The sequence below is a fragment of the Choloepus didactylus genome, chromosome 9, assembly GCF_015220235.1.
Source record: "Choloepus didactylus isolate mChoDid1 chromosome 9, mChoDid1.pri, whole genome shotgun sequence".
Taxonomy (NCBI): Eukaryota; Metazoa; Chordata; class Mammalia; order Pilosa; family Megalonychidae; genus Choloepus; species Choloepus didactylus.
The window spans coordinates 3,928,829-3,942,470 of NC_051315.1; positions in this window are offsets into that span (position 1 = coordinate 3,928,829).

The following is a 13,642-nucleotide window of genomic DNA, read 5'->3' on the forward strand; positions in this document are numbered from 1 at the left end:
ATTGTGTCATTGCAAACTGGAAGAAAGGTGATCCTTGTTTTAAAGTGGCAGAGAATTTGGTAAAATTGTGCCCTGGTGTCAGATGGAAGGCAGAATTTGACAGTGATGAGCTGGGATGCTTAGGTGAGGAGATCTCCAGAATACCTGTGGAGAATGTAGCCTAGCTTCTCCTTGCAGCTTATAGTAAAATGCAAGCAGAGAAGATAAACTTAGAACTAAACTCTTGGGTTCAATGAAAGCAGAAACTGATGGTTTGGAAAATTCTGGCCTTCCAAAAAGTGAGACCCCAGAAACAACAGCCCTGCATGAGGATTTAACCAAACATGGAATCCGACCGCCCTTTCAGTACAAGTCAGGATTGGAGATGGTATTATCCAGAAAGGATTGTGGAAAGTCCTACTGTCTGATGGTTTTGACCCCTGTAAACTTCATGCCAAGCCTACAGAATTTTTGTGAGGTCTGTTTAGATGGAGCCACTGCCAGTCTGGAATGGCGGGGGGACATTGAAGGAACAAATTAAAGGAAAAATTTCTTTAAAGACAGAGTCATGGGGATTGAGGTCTGGAGTCAAGAGGTCTCGCACTGGGAGAATGGAGTGGCCCACTCATGTGGAAAGGGTGAGTTTGCCCTGGAGGCAGGGTGCGGGCCTTACACCTCATTGCTCAGGAAGAGTGCTGCCACCCCAGGCCCCAGAGAGGGTGAAGCACATTTCCCAGGGATTGGGGAGAGCCTGGCTGCCACCCCACTGTTCAGAGAAGGGAGAACCTTTGCCCTGGAGAGGCAAAGGGTGGGGCTGAGAAGAAGGTTGTCTCCCCAATGTGTGGATATGTTGGAGCACTCACCCCCAGCATTTGGAGAGAAAAGGGTTGCCACATAGGCCCTTGGTAATGGCAGCATTGGCAAACCGGAATAGTCATCATATCCTGTTATCTTAGAAGTCCTCTCTTTGTTCAGGATCGTTTTTCAAGGAGAAGGCGACACTGGTTATCAGAATAAATGGTGGTTTCCCTTGCATCCTCCTGCAGGCAATGCTGGGAGAGTTTCTGGGAACAGAAAGTAAGTTTTTTTGAGATTAGATCAACAGCAAACTTTGTCAACAAGTACTTTTTATGCTTAAAATACCTCAAGGTTAGTTACTGAAGACTATAGTAAGCATTTTCCAACTAAAGGATTATATTGAGTGTTTTTTCTGTCTACCCAGCTATTAACAGTGTAGTAAATTGGATTAAAGGGAGTCATCATTCTTTTCTACTTATAATAAGGTCCTCTTATATTTCACCAAGTGTATGTTGGGAGGCCCCATGGGAGACCACATATCTTATATTTCCAAATTTGATGGTCCTTTGGTTAGGACATGACACCCAAAGAAAGAAAATAACATATAATTCTGCATACCACTTATTGAATCCTCACTGTGTGCCACGGTTTATCTAATCCTCACAGAAAGCCTGTAGAATAGACAGAATCTTCCTGTTTACTTATTAGGTGTATGATGCTCAGAGAAAGCACACACACACTCATGTGCACACACACTAAGTGTCCAAGAAAGCACAGGTAGTGACAGAGCTGGAGCCCAAGGCTCCATTCAACCAATCTTGAAATGGTGGTTTTGTAGGATATTAGGTATCCTTAGTCCAAGGAGACAAGAAGCACAATTAAATGATGTTATCTTAAATAATTATTAAGACACTTGAATAAAATCAATTATGAATGTTAACTGGTGATGTTACAGAGAAAAAAGATGCTATAATGGATTTGCTAGACTTGTTTACAAATTATATATCAATATATACATGTAAATAACTGTTAATGAAACTTTAATACCTAGTTTTATAGTCATGACAAAACATTGACTTTATTTTTAAAAGGTAAACTGTTTTTAAAGCTGTAAATAATTTAGAAATATGAATTTTTCAGGTGTATATATGCATAATGTATATATGCTGTGTGTGTATATGTATCTGTATGTATATATGAAGAATGCTTTTGGTTATCTTATTTACTAAGACTAAAGAAGTAAGCCAAAGAAGTAGATTCTTAGAAAGCCATTGTTAGGTTGTGACTTTGTAACGTGATTGTCTGTGAAACATGCACTCTTATGACTGGTATGTTTGCTTAATAGATAAAAAAAGTATTCAACATAAAAACTTTGTAAATTCTTTTTAATTTTCTTTTTCATTTTGAATGACTTGTTGAGTGGTAAACTGTTAAAATTTGAGTTTCTTTTCTTTTTTTATGGATTAGCATCTTTAGTCTTCTTATGATTCATTGTTAATGATTTATATATTATTCCAAAGTGCTAATGGCAATTATTTCATGATTATGTAATAATGGCATATTACTTTCAAATTCACATTTTAGGACAAACAAGTTGGATTTTAGTAACTGGTACTCAATGCTTGGGCATATATTTCACAATTAGAAGAGGAACTGAGTGACTGCTGAAAAAGTGGCTTTTAAACATTAAAATATTGTTTTATTCTGCTCACAAAAATAGTTTGCAAATATGCGACCATGTGTATTTATCTCTTTTGTCTCGTAAAACCCTGTTAAAATGACAGCCAAGTAGCTTTTTAGAACATTTATACATAAGGACAAAGGAAAGAAAAGAAGAGAAAAACAGTGGATGAGAGATTCCAGCAGATTTTTGGAGGAGAGTGGATAGAGAAGGGGAAAGTGATTTAGCAGCCTGGAGGAAGACCCCTTCTGTGCCTGGAGGGGGGACGACACCCCACAACATTGGACTGACTATCTGGGAGGCAGGGGTGAGTGCAGGGCCTTGGTAGTGTCCACCCACAGAGCGGTTTGACCCCAGATGCCATCCACCCTCCCTGCCTTACCCACCTACCTCCCAGGAGGTCACTGCCTCAACCCTAGAGGAACTGATGGTCAGAATTCAGGGACATCCCCCTCTTCCCAGCTCACCCCAGACACTGAGAGGGTGGAGGAGGCACTGGGCTGAAAAGAGAAGGTTACAGATGAAGTGAAAGTCCCCTCAGTTCCCACCCTGCCTGCTTCCAGAACACCAGCAGCAGGACCAGAGGTTTCCTCCATGTACTGTTTCCTCCAACAAAAAGCAACTGACCCCTTGATCACACTGCAGCCCAGCTGACATGTCCTGCCCAGGTAAACAGAATTCCATGTCTTTTCTCTGCTCAAATATGCACTAATATCCAAGGATCATCTGGCATCTTTTGGAAGCCTATATATGAAAGAAGGAGACCTAAATAAATAAAGCAAACACCAAACACAATATTAAAAATACCCCAGAAAAAGAGGCAATGCAGGGAGCAGAAGAGAGCTTGATAAAACTATCCTCAAAATTCTCAGAGGAATTAGAACAGAAGCTGTGAAGAAGGAATGACAAGAGAACAAGAAAGAGCCCTTGGATATTAAAAATATAACAGCTTAAGTTAAAAAATCAACAGAGATGGAAGAAGATGGAGGCATAGAGAGGAGTGGAAGCTAGTTTGTTCCCCTGGAACAACTAATAACCAGAAACAGCTAGTAAATAATCTGGAATAACTGCAGGGGGACAAATGTGAGCATCCACTCATCATACACTGATTTGAATTGGGAGGAATGCCCAAGATCACAGCATAAAATCTGTAAGTAAAAACTGTGGATCCAAGCCAGGAGCCCCCTCTCCCCATGGCCCAAACTGCAAAGCCTCACTGTGCTAGAGAGCAGGACTCTCTGAGCAAGCATATATAGCTCAGCTGAGCTCCAGCTGGGGTTTTAATTAATAAACATGGACAGCTCAATAGAAGCTATGGATCCCCAACAAGCAGAGACTTTTGGTGATGACTGATCTTGGAGAGCTGGAGGGTAGCCATGGACTGGCCCTGAAAGGGGCTTTCTGTCCCTTTCTCAGCTCAGTGGAGAAAGCCTCAGCCATTTTCAGTTCTCAGTGCTCTGACCCAGACAAGGATGGAGATAACATAGGCAGAGAGTCTATTCAAATGTAAATGACCTCTCCCTAAGGGGTGTATTTTCCCTGAGAGGAAGGAGGTGGGTGCCAAGCTCTACTACCCACCTTCAATTCAGAATCAGACCCCAGAGCCTGGGCAAAAACAGCCTTGGGACACACCTTAACCAGTCTGGATCTACAGGCTGACAGGTGCTACATGCTGGGTGAAAAAGCACAATGACTAGAGGCCTCACAGGGTGTACCAATCTTCTAAGACACACCCTCAGGGAAACCTGATATTGAATATTGTCCCCTTCTGAGATATGAGCCCTTTCTGGTTGGGGAAACCTGAATGGGGTGACCAAGGAAACCAGATACCTAGACAACAGAAAATTAGAACCTACACTAAGAAAAATGAAGTTATGGCACAGTCCAAGGAACAAACTTACACTTCAACTGAGATACAGGAATTTAAACAACTAAATCAATTTAAAAAGTTTAGGGAAGACATGGCAAAAGAGATGAAGCATATAATGAAAACACTGTGTGTACATAAGGTAGAAATCAAAAGTTTGAAAAAACAACTGGCAGAATCTATGGAAATGAAAGGCACAACACAAAAGATGAAAGACGCAATGGAAACATACAAGAGCAGATCTCCAGAGGCAGAAGAAAACACCCAGGAACTATAGAAACAATGCACCTGAAAGCTTACAAACAAAAGAACAGATAGAGAAAAGAATGGAAAAATACAAATAATGTCTCCACTTAAGGGCAAAACAAAATGCAGGAATATACGTGTCATTGGTGTCCAGAAGGAGAAGAGAAGGGAAAAGGGGCAGAAGCAGTAATAGAGGAAATAATCAACAAAAATTTCCCATCTCTTACGAAAGACAAAATTATGGATCCAAGAAGTGCAATGTACCCCAAACATAATAGATCTGAATAGTCCTATGCTAAGACACTTAATAATCAGATTATCAAATGTTAGAGATAAAGAGAGAATCCTGAAAGCAGCAAGAGAAAAGCAATCCATCACATACAAACGAAGCTTGATAAGACTATGTGCAGATTTCTCAATAAAAACCATGGAGGCAAGAAGGAAGTGAGGTGATATATTTAAGATACTGAAAGAGAAAAACCACCAACCAAGAATTCTATATTGGGCAAAACTGACCTTCAAATATGAGGGAGAGCTTAAAATATTCTGTGACAAACAGACAATGACAGAGTTTGTGAACAAGATACCTGCTCTACAGGAAACACTAAAGGAAGCACTGCAGACAGAAGGGAAAAGACAGGAGTGAGAGGTTTGGAACACAATTCTGGGAGATAGTAGCACAACAACATTAGTACACTGAACAAAGATGACTGTGAGTATGGTTGAAAGAGAAAGGTTAAGAGCATGTGGGACACCAGAAGGAAAGACAAAAGATAGAGACTGGGACTGTATAACTCAGTGAAACCTAGGGTACTCAATGATTGTAATAAAAGGTACAAATATGTTTTCACATGAGTTAGAACAAATGAATGTCAACATTGCAAGGTGTTAAAAATAGAGTGGGATTGGGGGGGAATACAATCAATGCAAACCAGAGGCTATAATTAACAGAAACATTGTATTATGCTTCCTTTAATATAACAAAGGAAATATACCAAAGCTTGATGCATATGGCGGGGGGGGGGGAGGGGACATCGGGGAAGGGTATGGGACTCCTGGCATTGGTGATGTTGTCTGACTCTTTATTCTACTTTAGTTTAATGGTATTTTCCTTTTGTTGCTTTCTAGCTGTTATTTTTTATTTCCTCTCTCTCCTTTTTTCTTTTTCTTTTGTCTCTCTACCTTCTTTGGCTCTTCTTCCTTCTTTGTGGAAGAAATGGAGATGTCCTTATGTAGATAGTGGCAATAGTGCTGAATACATAAATACATGACTATACAAGGAACCAACAACTATTTACCTAGGATGGAATTATGGTGTATGAACAAAACCTTCTTAAATATTTTAAGCTCTCCCTCATATTTGAAAGACAGTTTTGCCTGATATAGAATTCTTGGTTGGTGGTTTTTCTCTTTTCAGTATCTTAAATATATCACCCCACTTCCTTCTTGCCTCCATGGTTTCTATTGAGAAATCTTCACATAGTCTTATCAGTCTTCCTTTGTATGTGATGGATTGCTTTTCTTTTTCTGCTTTCAGGATTTAAAGAAAACTTGAGGACAGTATATTGAGTGAAATAAGACAGACACATAAGGACAAATACTGTATGGTCTCACTATTATGAACAAGTTATAATATGTAAACTCATAGACATTAAATTTAATTTACCAGGGTATAGAACAAGGCTAAAGAATGGGAAGTGGTTGCTTATTATGAGCAGAATGTTCAAGTATGGTGAACTTAAACATTTGGAAATGGACAGGGGTGATGGTAGCATATTGTGAGAATAAAAAACACTGCTGAATGGTGTGCGAAGGTGGTGGAAAGAGTAATCTCAGAGTCACATATGTCACCAGAAGGAAAGTTGGAGGTTAAAAGATGGGAATGTATAAAACGGTCAATCTTGTGATGGACAATGTCCATGATTAACTGTACAAATATTAGAAATCCCTCTCATGAACTAGAATAAATGTATGATACTATAACTAGAAGGGCATATAGAAAAACATACATGCCTGTTGTAAACTATATACTACAGTCAGTAGTATTTTAACATTCTTTCATCAACAGTAGCAAATGTACTATACCAATACTATGAATCACTAATGGAATGGTGTGGTTGGGGTATGGGAGGATTGGAGTTTCCTTTTTTTGTCTTTATTTCTTTTCTGGAGTAATGAAAATGTTCTAAAAATTGAAAAAAATAATTGTGATGGATGTACACTGTATGTATGCATGTATGATGGTACCATGGGCAATTGATTTTACACTTTGGATCTTTGAATAGTTGTATGGTATGTGAGCAATCTCAGTAAAAAAATTTAATCAGAAAAAATTAGAAGACAAAGGCACAGCAATGAGAAATGAAGATGAGGGTGGAGCTTTCAGATCTGTGTGCAGAAGTGTCACTCCTCGGTGGGGTAACAGACGTGTCTGGATATTGGTCCCTCTGACACAGGGTGGCTGGGTGAGACCTGGGGTGGTGGAGCTCTTGGCTCATCACCTCTGCATGGAGCAGCCTTTTGCATCCCACAGTGCCATCCAAATATCATATTTAGAGGGTGGGCAAAGACAGGAGAATATTGGGAAGTCCCAGATGAGGGAATCAGCCCAAGAGTTCTCAGACCTGACTAATGGGAGGTACAGAAAAAGAAAACAGTTGGAGGAAATTAACAAAGAAGTGCTTCAAGAAAGTTTCTGAGAGCTGGAAGGGGATTTTGTTGAACTTGGTATATTGAAAGGGCCTGCCAATTTCCACACAAAATCCATGAGTGGGACTCACTGAAGGACACATCTTTGTAATTCCAGAATATCAGGAATAAGGGTTAGATACCATAAGCTTCCAGAGAGTGGGAGCTGGTATATGGGGTGTGGAACTGGGCTTGAATATCATATTTCTCAACAGAAAACTGGAGGCCAGAATGAGGCAAAGAAGCAATGCCTCAAAAATTTGGAGGTAAAATGGTTTGCAACCTAGAAGAGAGCACTAGCCAAATTATCCATTATATATCATTGTAGAATGGAGACATTTTCAAACATGCAAGAAATCAAAATGTATGTATTCTGTTTATATCAAGCTATTGGATGGTTTGCTCTGTCAAAACAAGGGAGAAAACCATGAAGCAGAAGGACATTGGGTCCAAAACAAAGGACATTGATACAGGGCTCCTCAGGTGAGACAGCCTTGCAGGATGCTGATGAACAATAGATCCAACATGGAAGAGTGGAGAAATTTGCCTGATAAATAGTGGTTGAGGCAACCCTTAAATGTTATGAAAGAGAAGCAGCCCAAATGAAAGCCTCTAAGTGCAGTTATGTTTTAGAAAAGTCAGGTGTATTAGAAACTTCAAATGGCAACCTCACAGCATGATGTAACAGGGACTTAAAAAGAAAAATCTATCCCAGCTTTGTCACTGGCCTGCCTAATAATGGCAGTAGAATTTTTGGCCAGCACAAGATCACATATGCTCCCTGAGTATTTGGATCTTGTGCTTGATAATGTTTCCCCATTAAAAGAAACCAGGAGAGAGGCTGATACCATATCTTTGGATTGGAACATCAGAATGGGCCTGTAAGACCTTGCCACAGAGCAAGGATGTTCAAGATAGCTCAAAAAGATAAGTAACTGCTTTAGAGAAACACAATTTGAGCATCAAGAAAAAACAAACATCAGTTGAAAGCATATTATTTGTAAAAAAGAAGTTATGAGTCCATTTATAAATTCTGATGAGTTAAACAATATGAGCTTTAAAAAGGAACAAAAGAATTTAAAAAAACTTTATAGGAAATGCTCTGTGGTGATGCATACACTTTTGCTACATGAAATTTTGGTTATTACAGGAACTTAGGTTAATAAGCTCTGTAGCATTACAAACCAACCAAAAGGCCTAAATGTTAAACTCAAAGACTTTGAGCTGAGTTATATGATAGAACTCTGGCTTATGCAGCCCTGATAGAAGAAAACTCAAATATTTCATTTCAAGGAAAGGCTCTAAGAAACAAGTTGGTGTGTAGCTGGGGCCTTGTGAAATGCCAGTGAAGGACTAAAGCTCAAACTCCCTGTAACTAGCCAGCTGTGTTTGGTTGTAAAAAGAGGGAGCACAGTGGGGGTAAAGCAGCTGACACAGCACAGACAGGTGTTAGGTGGAGAGGAAGAGCTCTGTTAAGATTAATTTAGCCCCAGAAAACCATTAAAATAAGCATTATTCTTAACTTAGGAAGGTATAAGTAGATACAACAAAGATAAAGTAAGTTAAAACCATGATATCAATATCTTTACACTTGACTTAACTATAAGTATAGAAATGTTTTGTAATAATTGTACAGTTTTATTTATTTCTAAAATATGTTTGAAAGTCTTAGGAGAGTGTATTTTACTGGATTTCAAAGTCTTGATTATTAGATTTGCAAGTTCAAATGTTTACAAAAATTGTGAAATTTGCAAGTTGGCTTTTTTTTTAACAAATATAGTTCCATTGAGATTGTTAACATATGTACAATCATCCAAAGATCCAAAGAGCACAATCAATTGCCCATGGAACCATCGTACAGCTGTGCATCCATCACCACAATTAGTTTTTTTCAATTTTTAGAACATTTTCATTACTCTAGAAAAGAAATAAAGACAAAAAAAGAACACTCAAATCCTCCATACCCCAAACCACCCCCTCCATTAATTGACTCATAGTATTGGTATAGTACATTTGTTACTGTTAATGAAAGAGTGTTAAAATACTACTAACTGTAGTACATAATTTGCAATAGGTAAATTTTTTCCTATACACCCTTCTATCATTAACTTCTAATTATAGTGTCATATATTTGTCATAGTTCATGAAAGAGATTTTTGTTGTTTGTACAGTTAATCATGGACATTGTCCACCACAAGATTCACTGTTTTATACATTTCCATATTTTAACCTTCAGCTTTCCTGTGGCAACACACACGACTCTAAGCTTCCCTTTTCCACCACATTCACACACCATTCAGCACTGTCACAACAATGTGCTACTATCACCTCTGTCCATTTCCAAACACTCAAGTTCAACCTAATTAAACATTCTTCTCATAATAAACAAATGCTCCCAATTCAGTCTCATTCTATATCCTGGTAACTTATATTTAACATCTATGAATTTACATATTATAATTAGTTCATATCAGTGAGACCATACAATATTCGTCCTTATGTGTCTGATTTATTTCATTCAATATAGTGCCCTCAAGGTTTCTTCATCAACCCATTTTTTAAGATGATTTGGTTTAACCACCATACATTCTGTCCTAAGTAAACAATTGATGGTTCCCTATATAATCACATATTTATGCGTCCACCACCATCACCACTATCTATATAAGGACATCTCCATTTCTTCCACAAAGAAGGAGGAAGAGTCATAGAACGTAGAGAGACAAAAGAAAAAGAAAGAAATAATGACAGCTAAAAAACAACAAAAGGAAAGACAGAATTAAACTAAAGTAGAATAAATGAGTCAGACAACATCACCAATACCAAGAGTCCCATACCGCTTCCTTATGTCCCTCTCCTATAGGCATTTAGCTTTGGTATATTGCCTTTGTTAAATTAAAGGAAGCATAATACAATGTTTCTGTTAACTATAGTCCCTGATTTGCATTGATTGTATTTTTTCCCCAATACCACCCAATTTTTAATACCTTGCAAGGTTGACATTCATCTGTTCTCTCTCATGTAAAAGCATATTTGTACATTTTCTCACAATTGTTGAGCACTCTAGGTTTCACTGAGTTTTACAGTCTCAATCTTTATCTTTCCTCTTTCCTTCTGGTGTCCCATGTGCTCCTAACCTTCTTCTTTCAACCATACTCACAGTCATCTTTTTTCAGTGTACTTACATTGCTGTGCTACCATCACCCAAAATAGTGTTCCAAACCTCCCACTCCTGTCTTTTCCTATCAATTCTGTGTTGCTCCCTTTAGTATTTCCTGTAGTGCAGGTATCTTGTTCACAAAATCTCTCATTGTCTCTTTGTCAGAGAATATTTTAAACTCTCCCTCATATTTGAAGGACAATTTTGCCAGATATGGGACTCTTGGTTGGCAGTTTTTCTCTCTTATTATCTTAAAAATATCACCTCACTTCCTTCTTGCCTCTATGGTTTCTACTGAGAAATCCACACATAGTCTTATCAAGCTTCCTTGTATGTGATAGATTGGTTTTCTCTTGCTGCTTTCAGGATTCTCTCTTTGTCTTTCATGCTTGATAATCTGATTATTAAGTGTCTTGGCATAGGTCTATTTAGAGCTATTCTGTTTGGGGTATGCTGTACTTTTTGGATCTGTAATTTTATGTCTTTCATAAGAGATGGGAAATTTTCATTGTTTATTTCCTCTATTATTGCTTCTGCCTCTTTTCCCTTCTACTCTCCTTCTGGGACACCCATAATATGTACATTCAAGTGTTTCATATTGTCATTCAATTCCCTGAGATGTTGCTAATATTTTTCCATTCTTTTCCCTATCTGTTCTTTTGTGTGTAGGATTTCAGATGTCTTGTTCTCCAGCTCCTGAGTGTTTTCTTCTGCCTCTTGGAGATCTGCTGTTGTATATCTCCATTGTGTTTTTCATCTCTTGTGTTGTGCCTTTCATTTCCAAAAATCCTGCCAGTAGTTTTTTCAAACTTTCTATTTCTACCTTGTATTTGCCAGTGTTTTCTTTATATCTTTCATTTCTTTTGCCATATCTTCCCTGAACTCATGGATTTGTTTTCTTATTTGATTTAATATATTTCTTTGAAAGTCTTTAATTGATTTTTTCATTAAAGTAAAGCGATATCTCAGCTGTATCTTAATTGAGGTGTAAGTTTGTTCCTTTGACTGGGCCATAACTTCATTTTTCCTAGTGTAGTTGGTAGCTGTCTGTTTTCTAGGCATTTGTTGAGGACTCTAGCTGCTCTGCTTTTTCTAATCTGCCCAGCAGGTGGTGCCTGTCAGCCTGTTGCTCCCGACTGACATAAATAGGTGTGGCCCCTTTAGTTTCTGTTTTGACTGTTTCCCCCCAGGCTCTGAGGTCTGAGTTCTGAATGGAAGGCTGGTACTAGAACTGGGCACCACTTTCTTCCTCTTAGGGAAGAGACACGCCCTAGGGAGTTATCTTCTGTATTTGAATTGCTCCTTTATCTCTCTGACTCTATTATCTCCACCCCATCTGGGTCAGAACCTGCAAACTGAAAATGGCTGAGGCTCTCTCCACTGAACACCTCAGGTTGAGAGAGAGGAACAGGGAAAGAAAGCCCCCTTTCAGAACCAGTCCCCAGCCCCCAGTTTTGCCTGTCAGCCAGGGATAACACCTGGTCTTCTGGGCTCCATTTCTCAGGACACGGGAATTTTCTGGCTCTTTAAGGTCAGTCATCACTAAAAGTGTCTGCTTATTAGGGGTTTGTCTATGTTTGTAGCTTGTATTCAGCAGTCCATATTTGTTAATTAAAACCCCATTTGGAGTTGGGCTGTGCTATATTTGCTTGCTCTGGGGCTGCTGGTTTCTCCCACAGTGAGGTTTTGCAGCTCAGCCTGCTGTGGGGAAAGGGGCTCCCTGTGCAGTTCTGCAGTTTTTGCTTACAGATTTTATGCTGTGATCTCAGCCATTCCACCCAATCCAGATTGGTGTATGATGTGCGGACAGTCATGGCTGTCCTCCAGCAGTTATTCCAGAATATTTACTAGTTGTTCCTTGTTGTTTATTAGTTGCTCCAGGGGACTAACTAAATTCCACTCCTCTCTATGCTGCCATCTTGCCCCTCTTCCTGCAAGTTGGCTTTTAAAGGTGCTTACAACATGGAGAAATCTGAGATATTAATCTATGTAATCAATGCTTAAATATTTAAGAAAAATCATTTATTTCTGTATAAGCAGTGTGCTTTAATGTTTGAAAAATTAATTTTGCCAGATTGATGAACAATGAATTGGCCATTAGCTGAAGTATAATAGTAGAGCAAGTTATTCCCTGCTTAAGAAAATTCCTCTTTGGGAATGAAAATCCCATGAATTTCAAAGAACCATGTGCTCCCCAGCAGAGGGATAGATGGGGGAAAGAACAAATTGGACCAGGTAGATTATTCCTTGTGTTTGGGAATATGAAAGCATTATTGAAAGGACCTTTGGAAAAAATTTGCCATTAGTGCATACAAAAGTAAAGAAATAGGGGGAAGGGGGGAAACAATAGCAGCAGATGGAAAATGTTATATGAAAAGAGGAAGGCATTCATAATACACTACTTGGCTTAGCAATGAGTAATAAATTTAGTTATAATAAAACACACACTGGCTAGGAGAAGGTAAGTGCAGTGAGCCATGTAAAAGAATTAATTCCTTAGCCCCCAAATAAGAAGACAATAGAGAATTTCTAAAATTATCAGGTAAAAAGAAGTAGTATCCATGTATTATTAAGAAATATGGAGGTAAATACAAGAAGAAAGAGTTAAAAAGCTTGTGAATGATTGTTTCTGGGAAGTTGGGAGAGCTAGGAATGAGCTGGTTGTCTTTATATATCTCAGGATTATCTGATGTTTCACGTAAATACTTGTACAATAATTTCACAAAAAGAAAAATAAATTTTCCCCTAAAATAATATAGGCATATTGTAGAAAATGCAGAAAAATATAAGAAAACATAAAATTTACACATTAACCAGAAATATTTGGTGTACAGTATTTCATTCCAATCTATCTATAAATTACACTTGCATGTACTTTCATTCTTAATTTACACAGCTAAGATTAAATTGTTTTTACAGATTTTTATCTTTTTCCATTTAATATTCCCATAGCATTACTATGATTTCTGTTTAATGAATCAAGTACTCCATTAATATCCCATCAGGAATGTGATGGAATCTAACTGGTTCTTTGGGGGCATTTAAAGATATTTTTTCTGTAGCATATGAAGTATTTCAGTAGTCATTTTTATGCATAATATTTTTATCCATACTTGTGAGTTTTGCCTTTGGTGCAATTCCTAGAAGTGAAATTTTTGATTCAGAAGGTATGAATGTTTTCATGGCATTTTCTTTTCTTCCTTCCTTTAATTTTTTTTTTTTT